The following is a 16,207-nucleotide window of genomic DNA, read 5'->3' as shown; positions in this document are numbered from 1 at the left end:
GCCTAGGCATTGTCCCTCTCTGCCCTCCCCCATCCTGGGGCTTGAACTCAGGGCCTGGGCACTGTCCCTGAGCTGCTTTTGCTCAGCTAGCACTCTACTACTTGAGCCCCAGCACCACTTCCAGCTTTTTCTGTTTATGTGGTACTGAGGAATCAAACCCAGAGCTTCATGCATGCTAGGCAAGCACTCTACCACTAAGCCACCTTCCCACCCAGTCTCTTTTATCACCTTGACACTAATGAAACAATGAGGCCGGTTATTTTGTAGTATGTCCATCAGATTAGATCTGATTTTTTTATGATTTTATTAAGACATTTTGTACAAAAACACCACAAAACTGAAGCTCCTCAAGGCATCATTTCCATGGCTACATGATGTTAATGTGCCTAATGGCTCCTAAGGTTTACATCGATTACATAGTTAAGGCAGAGTCTGCTAAGTTTGCTCACCACAAAGCTACCATTTTTCTCTGTTATTAATACATAATTTATGGAAAGACACTTTAATTCTGTGCAATTATCTTGCTTCTGTTCATAATTCCACCCACTAGTTCTTAACCACAGGGGTGTTTGCTAATAGTGATTTTACACTTCCTTTTTTCCTCTTACAGCTACTAACTAGTATTCTGCATAAAGAAGAGCTGTCCTTCCTCATCTATGTCTAAAAGTGACTTCTTTCTACTAGAGTGAGTGCCTAGATATTTATTGTATTCACTGGGTTATGATCCATTACTATCATGGTTTTGTTGCCCAAATTGTCCGCAGGTTTTCCCTAGATACTTTTACATTTGTCCTTTATCATTCATTTTTCAGTCACATGACTCTCAAGTGACAAGGAGGTATTCCCTTTGTGTTATCTGTTTGAGTCTTTGGTCAGACTTTTGGATATACAAGTGATATATATATAATATATTATATATAAATATGTTATATATAATACATATGTTATATGTGTAATTGTATATTACATATTATATTGTATATATTATATAATATATATAATATAATTATATTTATTATATATATGTGAAATACCTGTAGGACATTTTTTGCATTACTTCTTCAAATATTTCCCTGCCTATTTTCTCTTTACCTACTGACACTTCACACATATTCACATACTCTAGACTACTTATCATTACTCCAAACACTGCTGAAGGTGCACTATTTCAGTTTGATTTTTGGTGTTGGGGAGCAAACCAGGGCCTCACTCATTCTAAGTGAGCATTCTATCACTAAGCTACAATCCCCAACAGACACTTTTTATCCTTGTTTTAAATCATTTCAGTATGGCTTGTAAACTCAGTAGTCAAGTGATCTCCAAGCTTTTTAGTCTTTTCTTTTTCCTCTAATAGTTTGTTAAGCCTCTCTGGAGGAATTTTCTATTCAGACTTCCTAAATTCTAGAATTTCCTTTTGGTTCTCTTTTATATTCCAGATTCTGTCATCTCTTCTGCCAGTAGGTCCCTGTTTTCCTTTAAGTCTTCAAAGCCTGTTTACAGCTGCCCTCTGAGAAGCCCTAGAAAAACACCCCTACAACCCCTGAGTGTATGCAGCTCTTCCACAGCCCAAGGACCATGGGAGATACCCATGATCACCTCTCCATTCAGCCCCTTCCCCTAAAAACCTCCCTTGCACCTTCCTGAACTCTCACCTCCACTTCTGCGCAGGGAAACTGGCATGGATGCCCTAGGGCCCCACTTCCTACACTGCAATCCAGAGAATGCCCCAAGGCAGAAACCTGGGCAAACACTGGGCTCATTTTACTTGTTTCTCTTCCCTCGGAGATTACAGCTCTGCTCAGCCTAATGTTCCATGTCTAAATGTATTCCTCAAATACTTTGACATGATTTGTTGTTCTTCATTGTGGGACAACAAATATACCATTAGTCACTTTGTCAAAGCCAGACACAGAAATTCTATAATGATTATTCCCCCTTCTCTCTCTCCCTTTCTCTCTGTTCCCCCTTTTCCTGTCTTCCCTTCTCTTTACTCCTCTCCCCTCTCTTCCTCCTTCCCTCTCTCCTCTTTTCTCCTCTTCCTCCTCTTCCTCTTCTTCTCCTTCTCCTCTTTCTTCCTCTCCCCCTTCTCTCTGTACTAGAGTTTGTGCTTGCTAGACTTTATCTCTACATTTCATAGCAATCACTAAAAAAATAAAAATACTTCTAAACTGACATGTTGAATAAACAATATAAATAAATGAAATAATAAATAGCTCCCTATGTTCTTACCTAATTGATCAACACTTAATAGCTAATTTGATAAACTATGTGTTCCAGAAAAGATATTGGGTAACCTGAGTGTCCATTCTATGATTCAGCTAAGTGCCAAGTGTCAGAGACAGGACACGGAGGGTCTCTAGTGCCTGGAAGGTAAAGATTTTCTCCAAAATATGTTTAAAGAAGTACAAGGTCTTCCCAGCCTTGAGCAGATGGATGCCATAACAGATGTTCTTTTTCTTTGTCTTTGTCAGTAATCTGTTCCCATCCAGACAGTACTTCTCCTATTCAGTAAGTCGCTATCACCTCTGTAAGTTGGAGAAACCAGATCTGTAGCATTTCTTAGACGTCATGCCTTCAAATCTCCCTTTGTACAGAGTCACAAGATTTGGATTTGGGCCCTTGCCCTACTTCCTACTAGTTGGATGAGTTTAAAAAGAAAAAGTGTTGGCTGGGTGCCAGTGACTCACACCTATAATCCTAGCTACTCAGAAGGCTGAGATCTGAGGATCACAGTTTGAAGCTAGCTCAGGCAGGAACATCTATTGTGCTTATCACCAATAAACTACTCAGAAAAAGCCAGAAGTGGTGTTATGGCTGAAGTGGTAGAGCACTACCCGCAGGGACAGTGCCCAGGCCCTAAGTTCATGCCCCAAGACCAGGAAAAAAGAAGCCTCCAAATCCTCTACATTCATTTTCCATGTGATGATGATGATGATGATGATGATGATGATGAATGATGATGAAAACTACCTATTTCTACCCTTTTCCCCATCCTCAGCTTCACCCTACTCCCCTCCACCCCCAGCACAAACATGGCTAGGAGATTCCGTGAGACTGTGAATAGAGAAGCACTAAAGCAGAGAAATACATTCTCACTCTTGTTAGGATTTGTGGAGAGATTGCAGATCTCTGAGTTCAAATCTGGCTAAGGAGACAAAGTATGGCAGAGCATATTTTTGGCTCAGAATCTTCTCCTACACATTTGGCAGAGTTTCTCCTTCTGTCCATTGAAATAGCCCAGCTGTTCCTTCGGCCTACAGAAGAATGGGCTTCTTAGAGTTCACACTAACTAAATGTGTCATAGCTTAGAATTTTAGGAAGTACTCTGGGGTTTTATCAAGGGCATTTGGAGGGTTGAATGAGCTCAGCCTTAGTGTTTAATATACATGCACAAGCATGTATTGGGCTAATGCTTGCCATGTGCCAGGCGCTTTCTAGGCATAGTAAGGTTGTGATAGTAAAGAATAGAGGCCTCTAAGCTTGCCACTGGTAGCTAACCCCTGTAATCCTAGCTACCCAGGAAAGTGAGATCTGAGGTTCCTGGTTCAAAGCCAGCCAAAATAAGACAAATTTGAGACTTTTTTTTGGGTGGGGGGGTCTGGTCATGGGTCCTGAACTCTGGGCCTAGGTGCTGTCCCTCAGCTCTTCAGCTCAGGGCTAGCACTCTACCACTTGAGCCACAGCGCCACTGCCAGCTTTTTTTCTCTGCTTATGTGGTGCTGAGGAATCAAACCTAGGACCTCATGCATGCAAGGCAAGCGCTCTACCACTGAGCCACCTTCCCAGCCCAAATTTGAGACTCTTACCTCCAACCAACCAGCAAAAAAAAAAAGTGATTTAATTGTTAGAGTGCCAGCCTTAAGCAGGAAAAATGAAGTGATAGCATGAGGCCTTGAGTCCAAGCCCAATATCAACACAGAGTGAGAGCGAGAGAGAGAGAGAGCGAGCGAGAGAGAGAGAGAGAGAGAGAGAGAGAGAGAGAGAGAGAGAGAATGACCTCATCCCTTCCAGAGCTTAAACCTGCTTGAGCCTGGGAAATCAACTTCAGTCTCAAAGTAAAAACTACAGCTCTAGCCAGGTGCCAGTGGCTAATGCCTGTAATCCTAGCTATTCAGGAGGCTGAGATCTGAAGACTATGTGCAATAAAGCCAGTGAGACTTTTACCTTCAATTAACTACCAAAGAAAGCCAAAATGGAGCTGTTGTTCAAGTAAGCTCAGAGACAGTACCCAGACCCTGAATTCAAACCCCAGGACCAAGACCAAAACAAACAAAAAAACATACAATTCTTCATTCTCCCTGAGAGGAGCTAGCTAGCCTTTCTCTGCCCAGCTGGCCAAGCCTGGATTCAAGCTCTGTACCCTATGCTCACGCCATGTCTCAGAATAATGTGTACCTCTCCCCCACCTCGCCCCCCAAGTCAAGGAGAAGCCTCATCCTGATGTGGGGCTCAGCTTGGCTTTTGATCCCCAATTCCCACGCTCATATCTAAGAACCCTAGTCACCCTCTTAGGGTTGTGCTATGGTGAACCCAGATGTGCAGCTGGATTCCAGCCACAAATTTCAGATCTCCCAGGCCTCCTCCATCACCTTCTTCAAAAACAGACTACTTCATGATGGGCAGAGTTGAATCTTCACTCTACCATTTGCTGGCTGAATAACCTTCACAAGTTTCTCAACTGCCTTAAAGTATTGTTCGTCATCCATAAAGTGGTCATTAAATGAATAATCATAATAATAATAGAAGTCACTTAGCACAGCAATTACCATGTACATTTTCACACCTTAGGACCAATGCACTTATGCTTTATAGATGTTCTAGTTGTGTTCAAGGCCCAGTGTCCGGGGCATGACTCTAGAAGGTGGACCTTTCAGAAGTGGGGTCGGGCTGGGAAGGTAGCTCAGTGGTAGAGTGCTTGCCTTGCATGCATGAGGCCCTGGGTTTGATTCCTCAGCACCATATAAGCGGAAAAAGCTGGAAGTGGTGCTGTGGCTCAAGTGGTAGAGCTCTAGCCTTGAGCTGAAGAGCTGAGGGACAGTGCCCAGGCCCAGAGTTCAGGCCCCACGACCGGCAAAAAAAAAAAAAAAAAAGAAATGGGGTCTTGGGGCTAGGAATGTGGCCTAGTGGTAGAGTGCTTGACTCACACGCATGAAGCCCTGGGTTCAATTCCTTAGTACCACATACACAGAAAAGGCCAGAACTGGTGCTGTGGCTCAAGGGGTAGAGTGCTAGCCTTGAGCAAAAACAATCTCAGAGACAGTGCCCAGGCTCTGAGTTCAAGCCCCAGGACTGGCCAAAAAAAAAAAAAAAAATGAAGTGTGGTCTTAGTGGAAGGTCCCTGGGTCATAAGGGCCTTGAGGTAGTTTGCTTTTCAGCCCTTGGAAGTTCTTCCTGAGACCTCTTCCTGAGACCTCTCTGGTAGTTATAAAGTGGTTATTATTATTACAAGAAGAAGATGAGAAAGAAAGAAAGAAAGAAAGAAAGAAAGAAAGAAAGAAAGAAAGAAAGAAAGAAAGAAAGAAAGAAAAGAGCAAGACTGGCCCAGCCCAGCTCTCTGCTCCATTCTTCCTAATGTCCTCACCAGTACTGAGCTAATGCAGTACCTTACCTTTCAATCTCCAGAGCTGTGAACTAAATACATATTTTGTGGGTTTTTTTTTTTTTGACGGTCATGGGGCTTGAGCTCTGGCCTGAGCACTATCCCTGAGCAATTTAGCTCAAGGCTAGTGCTCTATCATTAGAACCACTGTGCTACTTCCGGTTTTCTGGTGGTTTAGTGAAGATAAAAGTTTCATGGACTTTCCTGCCCAGGCTAGCTTTGAACCACGATCCTCAGATCTTAGCCTCCTGAGTAGCTAGGATTACAGGTGTGAGCCACCAGTGCCCAGCTCATATTTTGTCTTTATAATGTGACCTGCCTCAGGTATTTCCTTATAGTGACAAAAAGCTAACCGCTTACACTACAGGATTCCCAGCCTGGCCTCAAATTCTGCCTACAAACCAACTGCTTCATTGTGGCTACATCATGACCCTTTATTTCCCTGCCCCCTCCCCCAATTCCCCAGCTGACATTGGCTGAGAAAGGAGAGTGTAGTAGGCTATGGCAGTGTCATTGCTGGCCAAACTAATCCTCCTCTGATAGCTCCTGGGTCAGGTCCCCTGCCTGGATACTAAACTATGGCTAGACCTAGTGGCTGTTCTCAGACTCACAGAGTACTTGTGGGACAATTCTGTGCTTGTCCTCAGTTCAAAGCAGCAGAGTACTTATCCCTTCTGAGCCCAGAGACAAAGTTTTCTTCCCTGGATAAGTTTCAAGGGGACTATGAACTCTGACAATACAGAAAGTTGGTATGGTTTGTATTTCCCTATGGACATGCTCCTTAGTCTTTCCCAGCTACTTGAATGGGTCTATGACTCAAAGATTAAGAGCAATGGCAGCAGAAGAGCACTTGAGGCTAGAACCCTGTGAAGCTGGAAAGCCTTCTGGACCACTGAAGACTCAGAGAAGACCTTGCAGCAGCCACTGTCCTCAAGATCCACTGCTTCCTTCCTCTATGCCAACTTCTCTGTAGAAGCAGAACCTAGCCAATGGGTTTCCCATTCCTTAACACCTCTGTTTACCCTGGGTTCTCTCCAGGGCTGGGGGTATGGCTCAGTGGTAGAGCATTTGCCTAGCATATGCAAGGCCTTGGGTTTCTTTTACTCCAGAAGGGAGAAAAAAATAAGAGTTGCACAGATTCCTAAGCAGGGAATGGCCTCAGCCTCCTCTTCCTCTCCTCCTCCTCTTCCTCCTCCTCTTCCTCCTCCTTTTTTCCTCTTCCTCATCCTCTTCCTTTTCCTTCTCCTTCTCTTCCTTCCATCTCCATTTTTTCTCTCACCATAATGAGCAGCTCACCCAGAGTTTTTCCCCAGAGTTTCTCTTAAATGAGGGAACTAATACTTGAGAACATCGATCATATATCAACTTCATACAACAAAAATTATCTCCCTGCATCCTCATGACTCATTTCATACAAGTAGAAATTGATGTTTGGAGGAATGAAAGGACCATTGTTATTTATTTCCATTTGTTTTGAAATTATTAGGTACAAGAGAGAATTCTAAACAGTATTGGGGGGAGGTTCCTAGCCATACTGGGGTTTGAACTCAAGGTCTTACACTTGCTAGGAAATCATTCAGCCACTTGAACCACTCCATCAATTCCTTTTTTGCATTGGTTAGTTTCAAGATATGGTCTCACTTTATCCTCATGCCTGACTTTGATCCTCCTATTTGTGTTTCTCAACGTGTTGCTAGGATGATAGGCAGACACCACTGCATTCAACCTTTGTGCTTCCCTCATCTCCTTTGAAAACAGGTACATGCCACCATGCCCAGCCACTGGCTGAGATAGAATACTACAAACTTTTATGCCTAGGCCAGCCTTGAACTATTATCCTCCAGTCTCTACCTCCCAAGCAGCTAGGATTACAGGTCTGAGCCATTTTACTTAGCTTGCTAAGCAGTTTCTTTATACTACAACGTTTGTTTAAGTCAACACAGAATAAATATAGAAATCCTGATTTTACAAGTGAAAAAATAAGGATGTAGTTCAGTGATAGAGTGCTTTCCTGGCACATGCACACCCCAAAAGACAACTCTTGTACCACCAAAAAAAAATAGAGACTCAGGGAGTTAGGGTAATTAGCTTAAGAGCACTCAGGTAATTAGTGGCAAAGATAGGACTCAAAAATAGGTCTGTCTGACTTTTAATGCTGACCCTACAACTCATTGTCTCCTCCTGTGCTTTAAGTGTGGGTTCAGTGTGTCAGACAACCCCGAAGTTTCAAGTCAGGGATGCTGAATTGGTGGAGAAAAAAATTCCTATTTGGACTAAAACACTGTTGGATTTCCTGCTTTCTGAGATAAGATTGGGAGGTCCAGTTTCCCCAGCAGCCCAACCCAAGTCCAGAATTCTGTGCCCCACACCAGAGAAGACACCCCCTCAACCTTCCCGCCTGCTCTATTTCCAGGTCTTGACCACTTCCTGTCATGGCTATTACAAGAAGCTACCAGCCATGCCTGACTGAATCCTGATAGAGCACTGGAAAAAGCTGAGAACCTGCCCACTCTCTGAGCTAAACACAGGCCTCCTGGGACTCAGCTCCACAGCCCCCACACACACAGGATGACAAAGAGTGGGGTGATTGTGAGCTGGCAATGTGCTCACCAGTGTGCCTCACTTCCCCGTGGCCCAAGCTGTTTCCAACCCAATCCCTGGGGCTGGATGTGAAGCCATGAGGAAGTCCCAAGGAAGGAGGGGAAGGGGAAAGCCCATCCCTCCTTTTCTGGACCAGGACCCCAGCAGGAAAGCACCCCTGCCTCTCAGCCCTCCTTCCTCTCCATTCTTTTCCCAGGGGTTCAGTCTCCCCCTGACAACCACAATGGTTGTATTCCTCGGTACTTACTCAACCTACCACACCTCTGTCATCTTCAGTTTGCTCCCCTAGAATTCTAGACCCTCACATCTAGCCTCTGAATGCTCAGAGGACGCTGCATATACAAAACTATCAGACTGGGACCATCCTAGTGAACAAATGTGATGCTTTTCTAGAACTTTCCTATGTCAAGTCATAAAATGAATTTACATTTTGACTTAGCTGTAAGCTGAGATAGCCAGATGGTTCACAGCTGACACTCACTGAGGACTTACTCCAGGACAGGTGCTAGGCTAAGTGCTGTATACAAATTGTTTTGTTACATCCTCAGAACAGCCTTTAATAAGATGGAATTCCTTTTAGTCCTGTTCTACAGATGAGGATCCCAAGGTGTAGAGCAAATCGCTTCCCCAAACTGAAGCACTCAGTTCCAAAGCCTGCTCTTCTGCTTCAAAGCCTAGCCCCACACAGAAACCACACCAAACCCAGAAGCTTGCTCACTCTGTTCTTTCTTTGTTCCCTTCCTTCCTTCCTTCTTTCCTTCCTTCCTTCCTTCCTTCCTTCTCCTTCCTTCCTTCCCTCCTTCCTTCCTTCTTTCCTTCCTTCTTTCCTTCCTTCCTTTCCTTTCCTTCTCTTTCTGTCTCTCCTTTCTTTTTCTTTTCTTTTAGTCCTCTCCTTCCTTCTTTTTTTCTTTTTCTTTTTCCTCTTGTTTTCTTAACCAATACTTGGACTCAGAACCTAGATGCTGTCCTTTAGCTTTTTAAGTCAAAGCTAGAGCTCGACCACTTGAGCCATGTCTCCACTTCTGGCTTTTTGCTGATTAGTTGGGAATAAGAGCCCCATGGACTGGGGCTGGGAAGGTGGCTCAGTGGTAGAGCGTTTGCCTTGCATGCCTGAGGCCCTGGGTTCGATTCCTCAGCACCACATAAGCAAAAAGAAAAAAGCCAGAGGCTGGGAAGGTGGCTCAATGGTAGAGTGCTTGCCTTGCATGCCTGAGGCCCTGGGTTTGATTCCCCAGCACCACATAAGCAAAAAGAAAAAAAAGCCGGAAGTGGCGCTGTGGCTCAAGTGGTAGAGTGCTAGCCTTGAGCTGAAGAGCTAAGGGACAGCGCCCAGGCCCAGAGTTCAGGCCCCACGACCGGACCCCCCCCCAAAAAAAAAAAGAAAAAGAAAAGAAAAAAGCCGGAAGTGGCGCTGTGTGTGGCTCAAGTGGTAGAGTGCTAGCCTTGAGCTGAAGAGCTGAGGGACAGTGCCCAGGCCCAGAGTTCAGGCCCCACGACCGGACCAAAAAAAAAGAGTTCCATGGACTTCCTTGCCCAGGCTGACTTCCAACTGAGATCCTCCAATCTCAGCCTCCTGAATAGCTAGAATTACAGGCATGAGCCACCAGCACCTACCCCCAGGAACTTTCACTGCCTGCTCCCCAAAAGGTGACTCCTGATGGACACTGGAGCACTGTGGCAGGTGACTCCCACCTCCTCCATAGACACGTCCCCCACTTCTTTCTTGGTACCTAGCTTACAACATTTACTTTCTACTTGGCCATATTTTGTGTACACAACATGTGTTAGCTTTCCTGTCAGGTTTAATATGCCTTCAGGGCAAGAATTAAACTTTAAATTTTATCAACCTGAAAGTCCTGGGAAGCTGCCAGCTGCCATTCTAAGTAACAAGATGAGGTCATAATGTCGCAGCCCAAATTCTAAGTCAAAGACTTTCCATGCAGGCCAGTGCTGCAAGAGGAAAGAAAAGAAAAAGGAATCCTTATTTAAAACAATACCATCTATAAAATGTCTTGTGTAAACCAGTGAAACTATACAAGAACTCTGTCCACATCCCCATGGTAACCAAGGCTTTGAATGCCCTCTAGGTTTTTCTCCTTCACTTGCAAGGCACAGAGCTAAAGTGTGGGTGGGAATGGAATGGAAGGAGGCAAAGGACCAAGAAGGCCAAGATACGCATCTCCCTGGATGCCTCAGACCCACAAAGATGAGACCAGGGTGACCAACACAGCATTTCAAGCTCTCCAGGTACCAAAACCAAAGTCTCACACTTCACAAAGAAAACAGACACATGGGTTTTCAATTCCCTATCCCTGCATTGGACACAGTGTTGTTACAAAATAACACTCCTGCCCCCAACAACTAATAGCATGTAAGGTTTACATCAGTGCAAAATGACTGAAGTTTTTTAGAAAGTGGATATACTCAGCTGAACACAGTAGTTCCCTTCTGTAACCCCAGTTGCTTAGCAGTTAAGAGATCAGGAAGCTCACGGTGCAAGGCTAGCCTGGATAAAGCTTATGGAGAGCCCTATTTCAACCACAAGCCAGATGTAGTGGCATGCAGGACCTTGTCATCTCAGCTATTCGACAGACATAGGTAGGAAGACTGCTGCAATCGGCAAACATGCAAGACCCTATTCTGAAAAAGAACTAAAGCAACTTGAGCACTGTTGGCTGAGGTCTGTAATCCTAGCTAATCAGGAGACTGAGACCTAGAGGATGGTGGCTTAAAGCCAGCCTATGCAGAAAAGTCTTCCAGATTTCATGTCCAGTTAACCAGCCAAAAGCTAAGTGGTAGAGCCACAGATATGAGCAAGCAAGCCAAGCAGGAGCTTGAGGTCCTGCATTCAAGCCATGGTACCAGTATCAAAATTAAACAAACAAAAATCCTAATGCAAAAAAGGGCTGGTGGTGTGGCTCAAGTGGTGCAATGCCTGCCTAGCAAGTACAAAGGTTTACCCAAAAAAGTTTATGTAATTCGTTATGTGCGATCACAAACATATGAAATGAGATTGTTTTCATTTTCTAATAGACTCCATTGTAGAGAAAACTTCAACTGTTTGGACCCTGTGTGTGTGAACATTGCCTTTCAGGATAAATAGGGAGCACACACTTTGTGAGGGAAGAGGCCCTATGGGGGCCATTGGGAATCTGACAAAGGAAAACTAGTGTGTGCAACTGGACACTTCACTTGGTGCCCTGTGCAAATCCAGCCAGGGCTGCAGCAAGATGATTCCCGGGAGCCTGAGAAAAATCCTGATGCCACTAAAAGTGAGGCCACAGAGTAATAAGTAGAGCCAGGCACTAGTAGCTCATGCCTGTAATCCTAGCTACTCAGTAGGCTGAGATCTGAGGATTGCAGTTAAAAGCCAGCCCAGGCAGGAAGGTCCATGAGACTCTTATTTTCAATTAACCACCAGAAAACCAGACCTGGCTCTGTGACTCAAGTGGTAGAGTGCTAGCCTTGAGCTGAAGAGCTGAGAGACAGTGCCCAGGCCCAGAGTTCAAGCCCCACAACCAGAAAAAAAAAAAAAAAAAAAAGAAGTAATCAGTAGAATTGCCTCTGTAAACCCAAGTGGACCTCCAAGGATCTGTGGGGTATGGAGGAGATGGAAGTGAAGTCAGTCCTGGGAAAAGGAGATGAACTATTTTCAAGTTCATGGTAGCCTAGAAGGAAGACTGGCCACCCCAGATGCAATGTCAAAACATTCTGTGAAAAGATAAACAGAACCCCACAAAGGCTTTAAACAGCTCTTGTTAACCTTTTTTGGATCTATGACCCCTTGGAAAATGTGATAACAAATACAAGCGCTGCTATTGGAAAAAGGAAGCACAAGCAAGCCCACAGCAGTCTTTGGGCTAAGGACTTTTGTTCCTATCTAAAAAGAATGAATGGCATGTAAAAATGAAATTCTAACAATGTAACTTGCAAACAATTAAATAAACAGGAACGGAGTAGAAAGAAGCTAAGGTAACTGACCAAAGAAAATTCTGTAGGGTTTTGTTTTTTTTTAAATCCATTGTATGGGACAAGGGATAGCAGAGTTGCTGCTTCAGGACATAAAGTTGAAGCAAGGAGTTATAATGCCTAATTCCAAATTATTAAATTATTAAAGCCAAGTAGCGGGCTGGGAAGGTGGCTCAGTGGTAGAGCGCTTGCCTTGCACGCATGAGTCCCTGGGTTCGATTCCTCAGCACCACATAAACAGAAAAAAAAGACAGAAGTGGCGCTGTGGCTCAAGCAGTAGAACACTCACCTTTTGCTGAAGAGCTGAGGGACAGCGCCCAGGCCCAGAGTTCAAGTCCACGACCGGCAAAAAAAAAAAAAACCATGCTTTTAGCCAATGGCTCATGTCTGTAATCTTAGCTACTCAGGAGATTGAGATCCAAGGATCAAGGTTCGAAGCCAGCATGGGCAGGAAAGTCTGTAAGACCCTTATCTCCAATAAACTGCCCAAAAAGCCAGAAATGGAGCTGTGGTTCAAATGGTAGAACACTAGCCTTGAGCAAAAGAAGCTCACGGACAACATCCAGGCTCTGAGTTCAAACCCCAAGACCAAAACAAAACAAAACCCCAAAAAAGCTTTTATTTATGTGAAAGTGCTGAATCAGGAAGGCCATGGTCTCTTGTGCTAACTGTGAGACATTAGTGGAGCTCCCCAACCTATATTTTGTCTTTGTTTCCTACTTTCTGTCAAGGGAATGTAATTTCAGGTATGGGGGTCAGGGAGAGCATTGCCTAGAAGGAACTGAGACCCAAATAGCCAACTTGGAAGCAAGAGGTCACATTCCGTGGATTCAAGAATCTTGGCCTACCACCAGTACCTGCTGGGGAGTAGTTGGCTAAGAAGAAGAAATATCAACTTCTGTCACAGAAATGAGCCTTAATCTTTAACTGGGTCATTTTGGAAAAGAAATCTAGAATAGCAGATGGAAACCTCAGAGACGTAGATGCCAGATCCCACTAGAAAAGAAAATGGCTGATTTGGGATTTTTATTTTGGTTTCCTTATTTTGTTTTTGTTGTGTTTTGTTTTTTTGTTGTTGGTCATGGGGTTTGAACTCTGGGCCTGGGCACTTTCCCTGAGCTCTTCAACTCAAGGCAAGCACTCTACCATTTGAACCACAGTGCCACTTCTGGTTTTCTGGTGGTTAGTTGTTGATTAGAGTCTCATCGACATTCCTGCCTGGGCTGGCTTTGAACTACGATCCTCAGATCTCAGCCTCCTGAGTAGCTAGGATTACAGGTGTGTGCCACCAGTACCCAGCTTTGTTGTTGTTTTTGTGGAAGTGGGGGTTAGAATTAGAGCATCGTGCTGATACCATGTGCGCTCTTTTGTGTGTATGTTGTTTTTGACATAGAGTCTCAATCATTTTGCCAAGTCTGGTCTAAATCTCATAATATTCCTGCCTCTACCTCAGACTTGGAACTCAATCTCTCAAGGGAAGTCATCCAAGAAAAACATAATAATACTATGTATTTCAAGGAAGGCATGGAGGGACATGTCTGTAATCCCAGGTATTCAGGAGGGCAGAGATCAAGAGATCTTTGGGAGAAAGGAAGTTCATGGCTCTAGACCAGCAGCCTAGTGGGGGCCTATCTCAAAAACAAACCAGACATGGTAGCTCACATTTGTAGTCCCAGCTCCATAGGAGGAAGACATAAGAGGATCATAGTTCAAGGGCAGCCCGAACAAAAAAAAAAAAATCAAAGACTATTTAAAAACTAATTAAATCATTTTAAATAGGCCAGAGATGTGGCCCAAGTGGTAGTGTTCTTGCCTAGCAAGCACAGGACCCTAAGTTCAAAGCCCAGTACTGAAAAAAAACAAAACACAAAAATGTAGTGGGAGAAGAAGAAGAAGGAGGAGGAGGAGGAGGAGGAAGAGGAAGAAGAAGGAGAGAGGAGGAGGAGGAGGAGGAGGAGGAGGAGGAGGAGAAGAAGAAGAGGAGGAGGAGGAGGAGGTGGAGGAGGAGGAGGAGGAGGAGGAGGAGGAGGAGGAGGAGGAGAAGAAGAAGGAGAAGAAGGAGAAGAAGAAGAAGAAGAAGAAGAAGAAGAAGAAGAAGAAGAAGAAGAAGAAGAAGAAGAAGAAGAAGAAGAAGAAGAAGAAGAAGAAGAAGAAGAAGAAGAAGAAGAAGAAGAAGAAGAAGGAAGAAGAAGAAGAAGAAGAGGAGGAGGAGGAGGAGGAGGAGAAGGAGGTGGAGGAGGAGAAGGAGAAGGAGAAGAAGAAGAAGAAGAGGAGGAGGAGGAGGAGGAGGAGGAGGTGGTGGTGGAGGAGGAGGAGGAGAAGAAGGAGAAGAAGGAGAAGGAGAAGGAGAAGGAGAAGGAGAAGGAGAAGAAGAAGAAGAAGAAGAAGAAGAAGAAGAAGAAGAAGAAGAAGAAGAAGAAGAAGAAGAAGAAGAAGAAGAAGAAGAAGAAGAAGAAGAAAAGAAGAAGAAGAAGAAGAAGAAGGAAGAAGAAGAAGAAGAGGAGGAGGAGGAGGAGGAGGAGGAGGAGGAGGAAGAGCAGCAGCAGCAGCAGCAGCACCACCACCACCACCAGTAGCAGCAGCAGCAGCAGCTCAGGAACAGGACACAAGTCCTGAGTTGAAGCCCCAGGACATACATACATACATACATAATTACATAATGCTGGGAATGTGCTTAGTGGTAGAATGCTTGCCTAGCATGCATGAAGCCCTGGGTTTGATTACTCAGTACCAGAAAAACAGGAAAGCCAGAAGGGGAGCTGTGGCTCACATGGGTAGAGCACTAGCCTAGAACAAAAGAAGCTCAGGAACAGTGCCCAGGCCTGAGTTCAAGCTCCTGGACAGGCTAAATAAATAAATAGTCCCCATTTGTTTAAAGGCATAGCATGGCAGGTATTCAAGAGAATAAAGGCAATTACATTATAGGGATCTATAAACAAGTGCGAACTAGAAGTTTCTTCCATCTCTGGAAACCTATGCTTCTCATCATACAAGACCAGGAGACAGAAAAATGTCTTTTATTAAATCCTAGAAGCCAGAGACTATGTCTATAATTGGTATCTTGTTCTCCCAAGCTGGAATCCTTCTCCCTGAGTTCTGAATTCTTGTTGATATATATTTTTTTTTATTTTTTGGTCAGTCATGGGGCCTGAACTCTGGGTCTGGGCGCTGTCCCTCAGCTCTTCAGCTTAAGGCTAGCACTCTACCACTTGAGCCACAGCGCCACTCCAGCTTTTTTTCTCCTGCTTATGTGGTAGTGAGGAATCAAACCCAAGGCTTCATACATGAAGGCAAGCACTCTACCACTGATCGCCTTCCTAGCCATTCTTGTTGATTTATATTCCATCAGAAGCTTGCCATGCCTCTTCCCTGAACCCTCCCTGACCACTTGTCCTAATCCATCTCCTATTGCTCTGCTCCCACACTTGTCCTTTCCACTTTTTTTTTTTTTTTTGGCCATGGGGCTTAAACTCTGGGCCTGGGTGCTTTCTGTCTCTGAGCTCTTCAGCTCAAGGACCTGAGCCACGTTGCCACTTCCAGTTTTCTGAGTGGTTTATTGGAGGTAAGAGTCTCATGGACTTTCCTGACCAGGCTGGCTTTGAACCATGCTCCTCATATCTCAGCCTCTTGAGTAGCTTAGGATTATAGATGTGAGTCACAGGCATCCAGTTCTTTCCACTTTTTATTTATTTTTATTTTATTTTTATTTGTTTATTTTTGGGTCCCAGTCGTGGGGCCTGAACTCTGGGCCTGGGTGCTGTCCCTCAGCTCTTCAGCTCAAGACTAGTGCTCTACCACTTGAGCCACAGTGCCACTTGCGGCTTTTTTTCTTTTTGCTTCCGTGGTGCTGGGGAATCAAACCCAGGACCTCATGCATGCAAGGCAAGCCTTCTACCACTGAGCCACCTTCCCAGCCCCATCTTTCCACTTTTTAATATGTACATTGTTTGTTTTTCCTCAGAGAATAAATTTATGGAAAGAAAGACTATAAATGATTTTGTTCCCTATCTCAAAGCATGCTTAGTACTTATTTTGAAT

The sequence above is a fragment of the Dipodomys spectabilis genome, unplaced genomic scaffold, assembly GCF_019054845.1.
Source record: "Dipodomys spectabilis isolate Male_0828 unplaced genomic scaffold, ASM1905484v1 ptg000018l, whole genome shotgun sequence".
In the NCBI taxonomy this organism is placed as follows: Eukaryota; Metazoa; Chordata; class Mammalia; order Rodentia; family Heteromyidae; genus Dipodomys; species Dipodomys spectabilis.
This window is presented reverse-complemented; position numbering follows the sequence as displayed.